Below are 18633 nucleotides of genomic sequence, written 5' to 3'. Positions count from 1 at the left end.
TATGCACAAGTGTAACACTGAGTTTTTTCACACTGTTCTTTCTTTTTTTTCTTTTCTTTCTTTTTTATTTTTTTGAGGTAGAATCTCACTTGATCACCCAGGCTGGAGTGCAGTGGCACAATCTCAGCCCACTGCAGCCTTGACCTCCTGGGCTCAAGCGATCCTCCCACCTCCACCTCCTGAGTAGCTGGGACCACAGGTAGGCACCAACACTCCTGGCTAATTGTTTTGTATTTTTAATAGAGACAGGGTTTCACCATGTTGCCCAGGCTAGTCTCGAACTCCTGAGCTCCAGGGACCACCTCAGCCTCCCAAAGTGCTGGGATTACAGGTATGAGCCACCGTGCCCAGCCCACAGTGTTCTTTATGATGGTAATACTTAGAAGTCACCTAAAATATAAATTAGTCTAAGTGCAGTGGCTCATGCCTATAATCCCAGCTTTTGGGAGTCAGAAGCTGGAGGATTGCTTGAGCCCAAGAGTTTGAGACCAGCCTGGGCAACATAGTGAGACCCCGTTTTGTAACCACCCAATGGATTCACCTTGCTTGCTGCCTAGACAGAGCCGATTTATCAAGACAGGGGAACTGCAATGGCAAAAGAGTAATTCACGCAGAGCCGGCTGTGCGGGAGACTGGAGTTTTATTATTACTTAAATCCTTGAGCCTCCGTGAATCAGAGTTTTTAAAGATAATTTGGCAGGTAGGGGCTTGGGAAGTGGGGAGTGCTGATTGCTCAGGTTGGAGATGGAATCATAGAGGGTCGAAGTTAGATTTTCTTAATGTCTTCTGTTCCTGGGTGAGATGGCAGAACTGGTTGGGCCAGATTACTGGTCTGTGTGGTGTCAGCTGATCCCATGGAGTGCAGGGCCTGCAAAATAACTCAATTACTGATCTTAGGTTTTACAACAGTGATGTTATCCCCAGGAGCAATTTGGGGAGGTTCAGACTCTTGGAGCCAGAAGCTGCATGACCTCTAAACTGTAATTTCTTTTTTTTTTTTTGAGAGAGTCTGGCTCTATCGCCCAGGCTGGAGTGCAGTGGCGCCATCTCGGCTCACTGCAAGCTCCGCCTCCCGGGTTCACGCCATTCTCCTTCCTCAGCCTCCAGAGTAGCTGGGACTACAGGCGCCCGCCACCGCGCCCGGCTAATTTTTTGTATTTTTAGTAGAGACAGGGTTTCACCGTGTTAGCCAGGATGGTCTCGATCTCCTGACCTCGTGATCCGCCCGCCTTGGCCTCCCAAAGTGCTGGGATTACAGGCGTGAGCCACCGCGCCCGGCCTCTAAACTGTAATTTCTAATCTTGTAGCTAATCTGTTAGTCCTACAAAGGCAGACTGGACCCCGGGCAAGAAGGGGGTCTTTTTGGGAAAGGGCTGTTATCAATTTTGTTTCAGAGTCAAACCATGAACTGAATTCCTTCCCAAAGTTACTTCGGCCTATGCCCAGGAATAAACAAGGACAGCTTAAGGGTTAGAAGCAAGATAGAGTCGGTTAGGTCTGACTTCTTGCACTGCCATAATTTCCTGTTATAATTTTGCAAAGGCAGTTTCAGTCTGTATAAAACATTTCTTTAAAATTAGCTGAGTGTGGTGGTGCATGCCTGTAGTCCCAGCTACTCTGGAGGCTGAGATGGTAGGATTTGCTTGAGCCCAGGGGTTGAAGGCTGCAATGAGCCATGATAGCACCACTGCACTCCAGCCTGGGCAACAGTGAGAACTTGTCTCATAAAATAAAATAATAAAATAAATTAGCCAGGATGCTCTCTGGGACCAATGATCATCCTATATCAAACCAGCTTAAACAAAAAAGTGTTTTTGGTAACTGGAATGGATCCAACAGGAAGAATGAGCTTATGGAACCAGAGCAACTTGAAAAACTTGACAGCCCAGGAGTGGAGACGTGGTGCAGCCAGGGCCGACTCCTCCCAGTCCTTCTCTCTTGTGTACTTGTTCACAAGATTGGTTCATTTTCTCCTACTGCACACAAGCTTTTCTTCAAGTCCTAGGGAGGACGGCAGCTGGGAGCCCTCAAGCCATATTCGTTCAGCTCCATGACCCCAACTGACAAAATTTTTCACCTGTGTTATAGAAATTCCTGAAGAAGGACTGTGTTCCTCCCTCTCTCGCTGGCTCACCTCTGAATCAGTCACTGTAGTCAGGAGGGTATGATAGGCAGGGCCTGGGTCATTCTCCCACCTAGAGGCCAGGGTGATGGGGTACTGTGATTGGCCGCCCCTTTAGAACCACAGGGAGTTGGGGAGGGGAAATTGTTCAAAGAAATCACTACAGTAGGAAAAGTGTTGGTGTAAAGAGCTGCAAACATAAAACATTAAGTCTATTACAATGCCCCATAAAGAGTTCGGTTGAATAAACTGTCATGTTAATATAAAGCAATACTCTGCTGCCATTAAAAATAATGTTTTCATGATAAGGGGAATTATTTGCAATGCTAATTGAAAGGGGTTGGGGCTGGTGCAGCGGCTCACACCTGTAATCCCAGCACTTTGGGAGGCCGATCCGTAGGAGCTCGAGACCAGCCTAGTCAACATGGCGAAACCCTGTCTCTACCAAAAATACAAAAATTAGCCAGGCATGGTGGTGGGCGCCTAAAATCTCAGCTACTTGGGAGGCTGAGGCAGGAAAATCACTTGAACTGGGGAGGTGGAGGCTGCAGTGAGCTGAGAGCATACCATTGCACTCCAGCCTGGGCAACAAGAGCGAAATTCCGTCTCAAAAAAAAAAAAAAAGAAAAGAAAAGAAAGGGGTTGGGGAAAGTGATACAAAACGACATGTGGCAAGTTCCACTTTAACTTGGAACTTGAAAGACTAGAAAGAGTGTGGCTTGGTGGCTCGAGCCTGTGATCTCAACGCTTTGGGAAGGCAAGGTGGGAGGGTTGTTTGAGGCCAGGAGTTCGAGATCAACCTGGGCAGTATAGTAAGACCCCATCTCTACCAAAAAAAAAAAATTAAAAGTTAGCTAGGTGTGGTGTCACATGCCCAGCTACTTGGGAGGCTGAGGCAGGAAGATCACTAGAGCCCAGGACTTCAAGTCTGCAGTGAGCCATGATTGTGCCACTGCACTCCAGCCTGGGCAACAGAGCAAGACCCTGTCTCTAAGAATAAAAAATAAAAATAAGCTGGAAAGTGCATTGCCCCCTCTCTGACAATATGAAAAAGCCAGACAAACTGCAAAATCACTTTTCTTAAACCAAAAGTTGAACCTAAATGCTGAGCTGGGCTGGGGGCGGTGGCTCACGTCTGTAATCCCAGCACTTTGGGAGGCTGAGGCAAGCAGATCACAAGGTCAGGAGTTCGAGACCCGCCTGGCCAATATGGTGAAACCCTGTCTTTACTAAAAATACAAAAAAATTAGCCAGGCATGGTGGTGCATGCCTGTAATCCCAGCTACTCGGGAGGCTGAGGCAGGAGAATTGCTTGAACCCAGGAGGTGGAGGTTGCAGTGAGCTGAGATCACGCCATTGCACTCCAGCCTGAGTGACAGAGCAAGACTCCATCACAAAACAAAACAAAAGAAAACAAAACAGCTGAGCTGAGGTTGCAGGTAAGCTAAGTAGCCTGAAATTCAAGGACATGCAATCCTCATGAGCAGAGACCAGATGGGTGGAGTGTCTCATCAGTGCCAGAGTATGGGAGGTATTTGGGCCATCATACAGGCATGCAAGAAGAAAGCAGCTACGTTTTTCATAAATTGCTAGAGGCCTGGTGCAGACTAGAGTGACTATAAGGAGCCTCTGGGTGTCACAGAAGCAAGGAGGGCTTTACTTACCCACAGGCTCCTTTCCATGACCTCTACCAGGTGTTCACAGGAAATACTGGGGGCCAAGTGGGAGACTAAAAAGAGCCCCCTCAGTACTATGGGCATCAAGGACCGTATTTGCTATCATTGCAGAAAAGGCCCCAGCTGCCCATGCTCCTTTCTCGAAAGCCTTAAGACCCTGGGGAGGACTGGCAAATACTGTTGCTCCCAGGGCACAGGTGTTACCAAGGGAAGACCTGGGAGGACCCTAGTCCGAGGGAGGGACAAGGAGCAATTGTGAGCCCAGAGTTCTAAGCTAATACTTTTAGAGGTCTCCTGAAACTGAAGGAGGAGCACAAAAAAATCTTTCCCACCCAAGACCCGCCACAAATTCAAAGCAGGGTTTGGCAGCCTGGCATAAGGAGTAGGGCAGAAATACTCATCCCCCAGGGCCCAGGCATATAAACCTACCTAAGATAGAAGATGAAGAGGGCAACAGAGAAGCACCCTGTCCCCTCACCATTACCCGAGCAAGAGCACCAAGTAACTAAGCAGTCTGCCACTGGCAGAGGGCATGAACGTGCAGAGAGACGACCTCTGTGGGGTCTGCTGTGTGGTGTACAGAGGAGAACGAAAGCTGAGGGTGGGGCACAAACATTGAGAAATAGCCAGCACTCCAGATGCCACCCTAAGCATAAGGCATCACAAAAGAAATTTGAAGCCTATGATGTACCGAAAGTAAACTTGGCAATTACAAAACCTGCACAGTTCACCTTTTAACTAGATTAACTCAATCCACCAAGCTAACTGCCTGAGAAGAGGTGTGTCCATTTCTAGTCACAAATACTATTTATTTAAATCTCTCCTGTTCTACACAAGATGTTTGGCAATCAATGAAAAATTACAAGTTGTATCAAAAGAAGAAGAAGATGACAACAACATCCTGTGAAGATACAAAGTAATCAACGGAACCAGGCTCAGAGCTGCCCTCCATGTTATAATAAAAGAGAGAGACTTTAAAATGCCCAGGAGTCATATGTCAAAGGAGCTCATGAAAAAAAAAAAAAAGGACAACAGACATGAGGAGATGGTGTCAGGGGTGGATTTCAAAAGAAAGGTGGAAGTGATCGACTTCCTGAAATACTAAACATGACAGACTTTATAGAAGTTTCAAAAATAAGATATGCAATATCAGGCCAGGAACAGTAGCTGAAGCCTATTAATCCCAGCACTTTGGGAGGCCAAGGCAAGAAGATCACTTGAGCCCAGGAGTGTGAGACCAGCCTAGGTAACATAGTGAGGAGACTTTGTGTCTATGTAAGATAAAAACATTAGCTAGGTGTGGTGACTTATATCTGTAGTCCCAGCTACTTGGGAGGCTGAGGTGGGAGAATTACTTGAGCCCAGGAGGTCAAGGTCGCAGCAAGCTGAGATCGCACCACTACACTCCAGCCTGGGCAACAGAACAAAATCCTGTCTCAAAAAAAAAAGAAAAGAAAAGAAAAGAAAATGCTGTATCAGAGATGAGCAGCTCCTTCTTCAGGCTCATTAATAACCTTGACAATACGAATATAGCTGAGGAAATAATCGATTGCCTTGAAGTTAGGTCAATAGAAATTACCCAAACAAACACAACAAGAAAAAAGAGTGAAAATCATTTGAATTCTTTTCAAATAATTTGAATTTTTATAGCACTTGAATTATCTTCAAGTGCTATAAAACAATATCAAATGGCTTAGCATACATATTATCAGAATCTTAGAAGGAGAAACGAGAAAGAACAAGCAGAAGACATGTTTGAAGAGACAAGAAATGAGAATTTTCCAAAAATAATGAAACACATCAAAGAATAGATTCAAGAATTATAAACAATTTCTCCATGTTTCCCCTAATTCACACACACTAGGCACATACATACATGCACGCACCGTCTCTCGGTTAGGTTGTAAAATTGTGATGGTCTCTGGAGGCTCTGTTTGATTTGGACACAGGGAAAACCAGTATATTCAATTGAGTTTTGGGTCACTCTACCACTCTACATAAACTCCATAAACTTTTTTTTTTTTTTGAGACAGGATCTCGCTCTGTCACCCACCCTGGAGTACAGTGGCATGATCTCAGCTCACTGCAACCTCCACCTCCCAGGTTCAAGAGATTCTCCTGCCTCAGCCTCCTGAGTAGCAGGGATTGCAGGTGCGTGCCACCACGCTGGGGTAATTTTTGTATTTTTAGTAGAGACAGGGTTTCACCATGGCCTCCCAAAGTGTTGGGATGACCGGCATGAGCCACTGCGGTCTTGTTTTCCTTGGTTCCCATCACTCTTCCTGCTAAGAGCAATCGCCCAGGTCTGTGAACACCCACTCCTCCGTAGATGGTGAGTGCCCCTCCACCTAGAGCTGCTGCCTCCCTTTACCACTTCCATCAGTCAAATCGGCCCACCAGTGATTTTTATCTCTTCTGATCCATTTTAAAATCTTTTTAAATGCAGCTATCAGTCTGATAACCTGTCTGGAATTTGGTGGGAGGAAATGTCCAGGGTTTAATAATCTCCCAAAGTTAGGCTGCATAAAACCCTACTGTTGACATCTCATGTGGTGCATGTGGGCGAAACGGAGCCGTGTGGAAGGCTATTCTGTAAAGAGGTTAGCGTGCTTGGATTTGTTCTGGGTATCAGAATCCTGACTTGAGACTTTTAGCTTAGATAGACACCATAATATGTTACTTCGAAGGCTTCTTACACTTGGACCTTTATTGTAAATAATAGAAGTATTTCTGGAGTAAGAATTACATCAATTATATATTATCATCTTATGCTACATATTAGGCATAACTGTTATATATATATATATATATATAGTTTTTGTTTGTTTGTTTTTTGAGACAGAGTTTCACTCTTGTTGTTCGGGCTGGAGTTCAATGGCACGATCTCAGCTCACCACAACCTCTGCCTCGTGGGTTCAAGCGATTATCCTGCCTCAGCCTCCCAAGTAGCTGGGATTACAGGCGCCCCCTCACCACCCCTGGCTAATTTTTTTTGTATTTTTAGTAGAGACAGGGTTTCACCATGTTGGTCAGGCTGGTCTCGAATTCCTGACATCAGGTAATCTATCCACCTCGGTCTCCCAAAGTGCTGGGATTACTGGTGTGAGACACCATGCCCGGCCTATAATATATATATTTTAATTATTATCCAAGTGTACTGACATAAATTTCCAATTTATTCCTGCCAAAAAATTAGTGATGATAACTGCCAATCAGTACAGCTAAAGAAAATGTTTTCATTCTGGTGTATTTGGAAGTCTTCTGTCTTTATATTATCCCAGCCTTCCTCACTCATTTCTGTGTATTTTATATTTTGTTTCACACCATTCTGCTCAAGGGTATTATTTTCGCATTTCCATATTATTTCTATTTTTCACAGGTAGTCTTTGGTCTTACATCTGTGAACATCTTCTTTGACTATTTTGCTTTTCCACGAAGGGCTTTCCAAAAACTATTAGCCCACTTTACTTGGTAACTTCCCAGGAGACAGCTTAGTCCTGTCTGCTAAGGGATGCTATTCTCAGCAAGTCAGTTTTCTGCTCTCGTCACTGCAAGGGAGGCCAGAGGAGAAGAGCCTGTTTCTGTTCCACCCAGGACTGTTGATTTGAGGTTCTACCTCCAGAGAGCATGGGGCTAATCAAACCAAGACACAACATTAAGGAAAAGAAAAGAAAGAACAAGCAGAAGTTGGGGCCACTCCTTGCTTGCCACTGTCTCCTCCCTCCTTCTTACTAATTATAGGCTTCACTCTATTCCTTTTTCAAATTTATTCAAGTGAATATGCAATGTACCAAAGTTTGCATATGAATGCATCAGGGAAAATAAGGGTGCCACCCAACCCCACCCATGCTTAGACAGCACATAAACCAACATTTGGCTTCCTAAAGTCAGAAATGACAGAAAACTGAAAGTTCAAAGAGGGAAAAAAGAAACATGGAGATCACATGCTCAGATTATACCTAGGGGGAAAAACCTTTTCTTTTCAACAAATATTTATTGAACACTGTTGTGGGATAAATTGTATCCCCCTCAAAATTTATATGTTGAAGTCCTAACTCCTAGGATCTCTGAGTGTGACTTAATTTGGAAATAGGGTCCAGCCTGCCCTGGAGATATTGGACTTGCCAGCCTCCACAATCATGTGAGCCAATTATAAATCTCTCAGGGTGTGGGGCAGGGCCTGCCCCACACCCTGAGAGATTTTAAAAATAATATATATAAACAAGCCAGGTGCAGTAGCTCACACCTGTAATCCCAGCACTTTGGGAGGCCGAGGTGGGCGGATCACCTGAGGTCGGGAGTTTGAGACCAGCCTGACCAACATGGAGAAACCGCATCTCTACTAAAAAAATACAAAATTAGCCGGGCGTGGTAGCACATGCCTGTAATCCCAGCTACTAGGGAGGCTGAGGCAGGAGAATCGCTTGAACCTGGGAGGCAGAGGTTGCAGTGAGCCGAGATCCTGCCACTACACTCCAGCCTGGGCAACAAGAGCAAAACTCCATCTCAAAAAAAAATAAACAAGCAAACTATATACATATATACAAACTATATACATACACATATATAGTTTGTTTCATGTGCGTCCGTGTGAAGAGACCACCAAACAGGCTTTGTGTGAGCAATAAAGGTTTTAATCACCTGGGTGCAGGTGGGCTGAGTCCGAAAAGAGAGTCAGTGAAGGGAGATGGGGTGGGGCCGTTTTATAGGATTTGGGTAGGTAAAGGAAAATTACTGTCAAAGGGGAGTTGTTCTCTGGCGGGCAGAATGGGGGTCACAAGGTGCTCAGTAGGGGAGCTTTTGAGCCAGGGTGAGCCAGGAGAAGGAATTTCACAAGACAATGTCATCAGTTAAGGCAGGAACCGGCCATCTGGATGTGTACGTGCAGGCCACAGGGGATATGATGGCTTAGCTTGGGCTCAGAGGCCTGACAGTTTGTATATATATACATATATACATATATATAATACATAATATATGTATTATATAATTTATATAACACACATATATGTATTATATAATGTATTATATAATACACATATATGTATTATATAATGTATTATATAATACACATATATGTATTATATAATGTATTATATAATACATATATATGTGTTATATAATGTATTATATAATACACATATATGTATAATACACATATAATATATATAACATATATAACACATATTATACATGTGTATTATATATGTATATATAACACATATATAATGTATTATATAAGTATTATATAATACAATATTTAATGTATTATACAATGTGTTATATAATATATAGTTTATTATATAATACATATATATGTATTACATCATGTATATAATACATTATATATGTATTACATAATACATATATGTATTATATAATACACATATATAATGTATTATATATGTGTATTATATAATATATGTATTATGTAATGTATTATATAGTATATATGTATTATGTAATGTATTATATAATACATAATATATACTACATATATAATACTATATACATATAATATTATACACATATATGTATATAGTTTGTATATGTGTATACAGTTGGCTTGTTTTTTTATCGGAAGAAACCTGACTGTGCAAACCTTCAGCATGTTAGACACTATAGGAACCATATGTGAAGGTGTTTTCTTTGACTTCAAGGGAAACATTTCAGAACGTAAGATATTCACATATGAAAAGTCCAGTAACAAAATACTAAAGAAATGCTACTGAATAACATATGACTGAGTCCCTAATATGTGCTACTGATGATAAATATGACTCATTTTCAAAGACTATAAGCTGGGTTACAGTTGTCAGAAAAAGTTTAATGGCATGTAAATCAGCAAGCAACTGAGAAGTTTCAGGGACCCTCTTTCATCCAGATGTTTCTTATGCTTTTATTCTTCTTACTCTTCTAACTTTAAATCCTTCTTACTCTTCTAACTTTAAATCTTTCAAGGAAACAGAAATCTCTCTTTCTTCTTTGAAGGACAGGGTCCTTCTCCTTTAGTCCTAGCTGTATCATTTCCTCTATGAGACACTGCCTTGTCTATACTAAGCCATTTTTCTGATTTTTCTGAATTAGATGGTATTATTTTGGGGGATGGGAGAGAGGAGAAGTAGTAGAACAGATGGAAGTGCTTCCTGTAAGGTATAAACTGTTTCAGAAAAAGAAATCTTTTTTTTTTTAAATGAGACAGAGTCTCGCTGTGTCGCCAAGGCTGGAGTGCAGTGGCGCGATCTCAGCTCACTGCCAGCTCCGCCTCCTGGGTTCACGCCGTTCTCCTGCCTCAGCCTCCTGAGTAGCTGGGACTGCAGGCGCCCTCCACCGCGCCCGCCACCACACCCGGCTAATTTTTTGTATTTTTTAGTACAGACGGAGTTTCACCGTGTTAGCCAGGATGGTCTTGATCTCCTGACCTTGTGATCCGCCCTCCTGGGCCTCCCAAAGTACTGGGATTACAGGCGTGAGCCACCGCACCCAGCTAGAAAAAGAAATCTATGAAAGGGTTGATGGGAGAAAGGAACAAAAGGTTTCCTTAAAATTCAGCAATATCTGGCACATAGTAAGCATTCAATACATTTTTGTTGACTGCCTTAAAAGAATAAGTGGGAAATAAAATTTTCAAAACTAGATATTTAGATAAAGCTACATAATATCACCAATCACTGTCTTTTTCCTGTGGTAATAAGATGTTAGATTTACTAGACAAATATTTTATTTTATTTTTTTCTTTATTATTATTTTTTTCTTGAGACAGAGTCTTGCCGTGTCACCCAGGCTGGAGTGCAATGGCAAGATCTCAGCTCACTGCAACCTCCGCCTCCCAGGTTCAAGCGATTCTCCTGCCTCAGCTTCCTGAGTAGCTGGGATTACAGGCGCACACCACCATGCCTGGCTAATTTTGTATTTTTAGTAGAGACAGGGTTTCTCCATGTTGGTCAGGCTGGTCTCGAACACCCTACCTCAGGTGATCTGTCTGCCTCGGCCTTCCAAAGTGCTAGGATTACAGGTGTGAGCCACTGATCACGAGGTCAGGAGTTTGAGACCAGCCTGGCCAAGATGGTGAAACCCCGTCTCTACTAAAGAATACAAAAATTAGCTGGGCACGGTGCAGGCGCCTGTAATCCCAGCTACTCAGGAGGCTGAGGCAGGAGAATCACTTGAACCCGGGAGGCAGAGATTGCAGTGAGCCGAGATGGTGCCACTGCCCTCTAGTCTGGGTGACAGAGCAAGGCTCCGTCTCAAGAAAAAAAAAAAAAAGATAGGGATCAAGCGACTTGAACTATGAGAAGCGGGAACTGATATTAAGTTTAGCTTGAAATACTCCAAAAACATGATTTCAAAGGGCAAACATGTCGAACAGAAGAATTTCAGGAGTTTAGATGTGTACTTGGAAAATACTATTCCTTTCATGTGCGTCCGTGTGAAGAGACCACCAAATAGGCTTTGTGTGAGCAATAAAGCTTTTAATCACCTGGGTGCAGGCGGGCTGAGTCCGAAGAGAGTCAGCAAAGGGAGATAGGGGTGGGGCCGTTTTATAGGATTTGGGTAGGTAAAGGAAAATTACAGTCAAAGGGCAGTTGTTCTCTGGCGGGCAGAGTGGGGGGGTCACAAGGTGCTCAGTAGGGGAGCCTTTGAGCCAGGATGAGCCAGGAGAAGGAATTTCACAAGACAATGTCATCAGTTAAGGCAGGAACAGGCCATTTTCACTTCTTTTGTGGTGGAATGTCATCAGTTAAAGCAGGAACCGGTCATCTGGATGTGTACGTGCAGGCCACAGGGGATACGGTGGCTTAGCTTGGGCTCAGAGGCCTGACATTCCTGTCTTATATTAGTAAGAAAAATAAAACGAAATAGTGGTAAAGTGTTGGGACGGCAAAAATTTTGGATGAGGCTATGGAGAGATAATGGGCGATGTTTCTCAGGGCTGCTTCGTGCGGGATTAGGGGCAGCGTGGGAACCTAAAGTGGGAGCGATTAAGCTGAAGGAAGATTTTGTGGTGAGGTGTGATATTGTGGGGTTGTTAGAAGAAACATTTGTCATTTAGAATTATTGGTGATGGCCTGGATACAGTTTTGTGTGAATTGAAAAACTAAACGGAGTAAAAGAAGGAGAAAAACAGGTATTAAAGGACTAAGAATTGGGAAGACCTAGGACATCTCATTAGAGAGTGCCTAAGGAGGTTCAGCATAGCCTTGCCAGCAAAGATTATTTATTTACTTTAAGAGTTAAGCGTGGCGGTTTGGGGATAGTACCAGGAGATATCAGCTGTGATGGCTTGGAGAAACAGTGTAAACTGGCAGTGTAAACAAGAGCAGGGCATGTATGAGTAGTTGAGAACGGTGAATAGGAGTATGACTAGACGGAAGATAGTAGGGATGACAAGTTTTTTGGGGCACAGTCTAAGTTGGTCTGGTGTCTGGAATGAGACTGGGGCCTAATATAAAGGAGCGTCTATATGGGAGCTCAAATGGGCTGTACCTTGTAGCATTCTGAGGATAGGCCTGAATTCTGAGAAGCGAAAGTGGTAAAAGTATTGTCCAGTCCTTTTTGAGTTGGTGGCTGAGCTTCGTGAGGTGTGTTTTTAATAGACCATTAGTCTGTCACTGGATACTAAGAGCCTGAAAAAATGCTTGGCTGATTTGACTAATAAAGGCTGGTCTGTTATCAGACTGTATAGAGGTGGGAAGGCTAAACTGAGGAATTATGTCTGACAGAAGGGAATGACAAGGCTAAACTGAAGAATTATGTCTGACAGAAGGGAAGAAATGACTGTGGTGGCCTTCTCAGACCCTGTAGGAAAGGACTCTGCTTATCCAGTGAAAGTGTCTACCTAGACTAAGAGGCATTTCAGTTATCTTACTCGGGGCATGTTGAGTAAAGCTAATTTGCCAGTCCTGGGTGGGGGCAAATCCTTGAGCTTGATGTATAGGGAAGGGAGGGGGCTGAATAATCCATGAGGAGTAGTAGAATAGCAGATGGAACACTGAAAATTTATTTCTTTGAGGATAGATTTCCACGATGGAAAGGAAATGAGAGGTTCTAAGAGGAGGGCTAGTGGCTTGTACTATAGCATAGCCTGCCTTTGCTGGTGTGTGGCGATTAGGCCTGGTGGAACTGCCATCAATAAACTAAGTGTGATCAGGGTGAGAAACAGGGAAGAAGGAAATGTGGGGAAATGGGGTGAACATCAGGTGGATCAGAGAGAGGCAGTCATGAGGGTCAGGTGTGGTATCAGGAATAATGTGGGAGGCCGGACTGAAGTCCGGGGCAGGAACAATGGTAATTGTGGGACTTAACAAAGTGTAAGCGCAGCTGAAGGAGCCCGGGAGCAGAAAGTATATGTGTCAGGTGTGGGTCAGAAAATAGATTTTGGAAATTATGAGAGCTGTAGAGAGTGAGTTGAGCATAGTTTGTGATTTTTAGGGCCTCTAAAAGTATTAAAGCAGTGGCAGCCACTGCATGCAGACATGAGGGCTAGGCTAAAACAGTAAGGTCAAGTTGTTTGGACAGAAAGACTACAGGTTGCGGTCCTGTCTCTTGTGTAAGAATTCTGACCACACTAACCATGCCTAGGAAGGAAAGGAATTGTTGTTTTGTAAGGGATTGAGGTTTGGGAGATTAATCGGACATGATCAGCAGGGAGAGCACGTGTGTTTTTATGAGAATTATGCCGAGATAGGTAACAGATGAGGAAGAAATTTGGGCTTGACTGAAGTAATGGGGGCTGTCTGTGAAGCCTTGCGGCAGTACAGCCCAGGTAATTTCCTGAGCCTAATGGGTGTCAGGGTCAGTCTAAGTGAAAGCAAAGAGACACTGGGATGGGGGGGTGCAGGGGAATAGTGAAAAAAGCATCTTTAAGATCAAGCACGGAATAGTGAGTTGTGGAGGAAGGTATTGAGGACAAAAGAGTGTACGGGTTGGGCAGCACAGGGTGGATAGGCAAAACAATTTGGCTGATAAGGCGCAGATCCTGAACTAATCTGTAAGACTTGTCCGGTTTTCGGACAGGTAAAATGGGGGAATTGTAAGGAGAGTTTATAGGTTTTAGAAGCCCATGCTGTAGCAGGTGAGTGATAACAGGCTTTAATCCTTTTAAAGCATGCTGTGGGATGGGATATTGGTGTTGAGCGGGGTAAGGGTGATTAGGTTTTAATGAGATGGTAATGGCCATATGATCGGTTGCCAGGGAAGTAGAGATGTCCCATACTTGTGGGTTAAGGTGGGGGGATATGAGAGGAAGACGTGAAGGAGGCTTTGGGTTGGGGAGAAGGGCAGCAATGAGATGCGGCTGTAGCCCAGGAATAGTCAGGGAAGCAGATAATTTGGTTAAAATATCTCGGCCTAATAAGGGAACTGGGCAGGTGGGGATAACTAAAAAAGAGTGCATAAGAGTGTTGTCCTAGTTGGCACCAGAGTGGGGGAGTTTTCAGGGGTTTAGAAGCCTGGCCGTCAATACCCACAACAGTTATGGAGGCAAGGGAAACAGGCCCTTGAAAAGAAGGTAATGTGGAGTGGGTAGCCTCCGTATTGACTAAGGGGACAGACTTAACTTCCACTGTGAGAGTTACCCGAAGCTCGGCATCCGTGATGGTCTACGGAGCTTTTGAGGCAATCAGGCAGCATCAGTCTTCAGCTGCTAAGCCGAGAAGGAGTCAGTCAGAGAGCCTTGGGCCAGAGTTCCAGGGGCTCTGGGAGCAGCTGCCAGGTGAGTTGAACAGTCCGCTTTCCAGTGGGGTCCTGCACAGATGGGACACGGCTTAGGAGGAATCCTGGGCTGCGGGCATTCCTTGGCCTGGTGGTCAGATTTCTGGCACTTGTAGCAAGCTCCTGGGGGAGGAGTTTCTGGGGGAATGCCTGGCCGCTGCGGTTCAGGCGTTTGGAAGTTCTTGTGTGCTGGAGATGTGGCTGGGGTTTGTCTCACAGTGGAGGCAAAGAATTGCAACTTTTTTCTATTATTGTACACTTTGAAGGCGAGGTTAATTAAGTCCTGTTGTGGGGTTTGAGGGCTGGAATTTAATTTTTGGAGTTTTATTTAATGTCGGGAGCAGATTGGGTAATAAAATGTATGTTGAGAATAAGACGGCCTTTTGACCTTTTAGGGTCTAGGGCTGTAAAGCGTCTCAGGGTTGCTGCCAAACGAGCCATGAACTGGGCTGGATTTTTATATTTGATGAAAAAGAGCCTAAACGCTATCTGATTTGGGATAAAGAAAAAGGAGCATTAACCTTGACTATGCCTTTAGCTCCAGCCACCTTTTTAAGAGTAAATTGCTGGGCAGGTGGGGGAGGGCTAGTCTCGGAACGAAACTGTAAGCCGGACCAGGTGTGAGGAGGGGAGGTGATAAAAAGATCATAGGGTGGAGGAGCGGAGGCTGAGGAAGAATTAGGACCTAGCTCGGCCTGGCGAGGAGCAGCCTGGGGAGGAGGGGAGAGGTCAGATGGGTCTGTAGAAAAGGAAGATTAGAAAGACTCAGCAACGCTTGGGGTTGCTACTGAGGGGACAGGCGGGAGGGAAAGAAGGAAGATTTGGGACAAGTTGCACTGGGCACAGAGACTAGGGAGGGACTGATGTGTAAAAGAATGCCTGGACGTCAGGCACCTCAGACCGTTTGCCCATTTTATGACAAGAATTATTTAGATCTTGCAGGATGGAAAAATTGAAAGTGCCGTTTCTGGCTGTTTGGAACTACTATTGAGTTTGTATTGGGGTCAAGCGGCATTGCAGAAGAAAATAAGGCATTTAGGTTTTAGGTCAGGTGTGAGTTGAAGAGGTTTTAAGTCTTTGAGAACACAGGCCAAGGCAGAAGAAGGAGGAATGGAGGGTGGAAAGTTGCCCATAGTGAAGGAAGCAAGCCTAGAGAAAAGGGAGAGTAGAGACATGGAGGGAAGGGGTTCGGGGGTTCTTACCCTCCAGAAAAGCGGGAAAGGGGTTGGGGCACAGATATAAGGGGTTGGGGCACAGAGATAAGAGGTTGGGGCACGGAAATAAGGGATGGGGCACAGAGATAAGAGGTCGGGGCATGGAAATAAGGGGTTGGGGCACAGAGATAAGAGGTCGGGGCATGGAAATAAGGGATTGGGGCACAGAGATAAGAGGTCGGGGCACGGAAATAAGGGATTGGGGTGCAGAGATATAAGAGGTTGGGCCACGGAAATAAGGGATTGGGGCACAGAGATACAAGGTTGGGGTACTTGCCCCTCCTCTACAAAAGCAGGAGGACTTGCCACTAAGAGTGAAGGAGAAGGGGTTGGGGGTTTCTTGCCCCCCAGAAAGGTGGAGAAGGGGTAGAGACACGGAGAGAAATGGTTGGGGTACTTGCCCCTTCCCCAGAAAAGCGGGACTTGCCGCTAAGGGTGAAGGACCAACGCAGGCGTCCCTCCGTGGTCTGACACCTCTGAAACATGTGTGAATAATCAGAGAGGTGTCCCTGCAATGACTAAAAACCAAGGGAAGGCTGCCTTCCCTAGTCCGTGACTGGCACCGGAGTTTTGGGTCCATGGATAAAACGTGTCTCCTTTGTCTTTACCAGAAAATGAAAGGAATTGAAATTAAGAGAAGGGAGAGATTGAAGAGTGGAAAGGAGAAAGTTGTTGAGGGACAGTGACAGAGGTTGGAGAAGAGAGTAAGAGGCTGCTCACCTGATTTAAAATTGGTGAGATGTTCCTTGGGCTGCTTGGTCTGAGGACCTGAGGTCGTAGGTGGATCTTTTTCACAGAGCAAAGAGCAGGACAGGGGATTGATCTCCCAAGGGAAGTCCCCGGATCTGAGTCACGGCACCAAATTTCATGCACGTCCGTGTGAAGAGACCACCAAACAGGCTTCGTGTGAGCAACAAAGCTTTTAATCACCTGGGTGCAGGTGGGCTGAGTCCGAAAAGAGAGTCAGTGAAGGGAGATGGGGTGGGGCCGTTTTATAGGATTTGGGTAGGTAAAGGAAAATTACTGTCAAAGGGGAGTTGTTCTCTGGCGGGCAGAATGGGGGTCACAAGGTGCTCAGTAGGGGAGCTTTTGAGCCAGGGTGAGCCAGGAGAAGGAATTTCATAAGACAATGTTATCAGTTAAGGCAGGAACAGGCCATTTTCACTTCTTTTGTGGTGGAATGTCATCAGTTAAGGCAGGAACAAGCCACCTGGATGTGTATGTGCAGGTCACAGGGGATATGATAGCTTAGCTTGGGCTCAGAGGCCTGACAGTTTGTATATATATACATATATATAATATATATAATACTATATACATATAATATACACATATATGTATATAGTTTGTATATGTGTATATAGTTTGCTTGTTTTTTTATCAGAAGAAACCTGACTGTGCAAACCTTCAGCATGTTAGACACTATAGGAACCATATGTGAAGGTGTTTTCTTTGACTTCAAGGGAAACGTTTCAGAACGTAAGATATTCACATATGAAAAGTCCAGTAACAAAATACTAAAGAAATACTACTGAATAACATATGACTGAGTCCCTAATATGTGCTACTGATGATAAATATGACTCATTTTCAAAGACTATAAGCTGGGTTACAGTTGTCAGAAAAAGTTTAATGGCATGTAAATCAGCAAGCAACTGAGAAGTTTCAGGGACCCTCTTTCATCCAGATGTTTCTTATGCTTTTATTCTTCTTATTCTTCTAACTTTAAATCCTTCTGACTCTTCTAACTTTAAATCTTTCAAAGAAACAGACATCTCTCTTTCTTCTTTGAAGGACAGGGTCCTTCTCCTTTAGTCCTAGCCGTATCATTTCCTCTATGAGACACTGCCTTGTCTATACTAAGCCATTTTTCTGATTTTTCTGAATTAGATGGTATTATTTTGGGGGATGGGAGAGAGGAGGAGAAGTAGTAGAACAGATGGAAGTGCTTCCTGTAAAGTATAAAGTGTTTCAGAAAGAGAAATCTTTTTTTTTTTTTTTAATGAGACAGAGTCTCGCTGTGTCGCCCAGGCTGGAGTGCAGTGGCGCGATCTCAGCTCACTGCCAGCTCCGCCTCCCGGGTTCATGCTGTTCTCCTGCCTCAGCCTCCCGAGTAGCTGGGACTACAGGCGCCTGCCACCACACCCAGCTGATTTTTTTTTTTTTTTTTTTTTTTTTTTTGTAGTAGAGATGGGGTTTCACCGTGTTACCCAGGATGGTCTTGATCTCCTGACCTCGTGATCCGCCCGCCTCGGCCTCCCAAAGTGCTGGGATTACAGGCATGAGCCACTGAGCCCGGCCCACCGTGGCTTTTTCAGCAAAATGTTCTTTTTCTTTTCTAGAAATCAGGATACATGGACACATGTTCTGCTATGCAGCTCTGTACTTTTTTAGCAAGACAAATAACTTGTGCTCTTCTGAAAATACCAAAAATACTAATTTCATATAATGTAGGGTTCTTTTGCAGGCTACTTGAAAATGTCTATGAAAGCACAGGAAACAGCATCACTTGATACTGACATAATGATGTATTATTGTTGTAGGTGTGATCTAAGTCCTGTGCTCCGTTTTTTAGGTTTTGCTATATCCTACAAATATTCTCTCCTGAATTTATCTTTTTGTTTTATTATTTAGTTTTTATTTCATAATCATAAACTTAACTCTGCAATCTGTTGGGAACAGGCCCCAAAATCTGGCCATAAAATGGCCCCAAAACTGGCCATAAACAAAATCTCTGCAGCGTCGTGACATGCTTGTGATGGCCTTGACACCCATGCTGGAAAATCATCAGTTTACCAGAATGAGGGCAAGGAACACCTGGCCCACCCAGGGTGGAAAACCGTTTAAGGTGTTCTTAAACCACAAACAATAGCATGAGAGATCTGTGCCTTAAGGATATGTTCACCCT

General features: G+C 44.2%; 1 long non-coding RNA gene across 1 annotated transcript; it reads right to left on the bottom strand.

The window, feature by feature from the left end:
• Positions 1-623: 623 nt before the first annotated feature.
• Positions 624-16922, bottom strand: LOC129136507 (uncharacterized). Its single transcript, XR_008538232.1, has 2 exons — positions 16446-16922; positions 624-868 (listed from the first exon to the last, which is right to left on the bottom strand). It is a non-coding gene; the product is annotated as an uncharacterized LOC129136507 (long non-coding RNA).
• Positions 16923-18633: the final 1711 nt, after the last annotated feature.

This window comes from Pan troglodytes, chromosome 10 (assembly GCF_028858775.2).
Source record: "Pan troglodytes isolate AG18354 chromosome 10, NHGRI_mPanTro3-v2.0_pri, whole genome shotgun sequence".
NCBI classification, from domain to species: domain Eukaryota; kingdom Metazoa; phylum Chordata; class Mammalia; order Primates; family Hominidae; genus Pan; species Pan troglodytes.
This window is presented reverse-complemented; position numbering and strand designations above follow the sequence as displayed.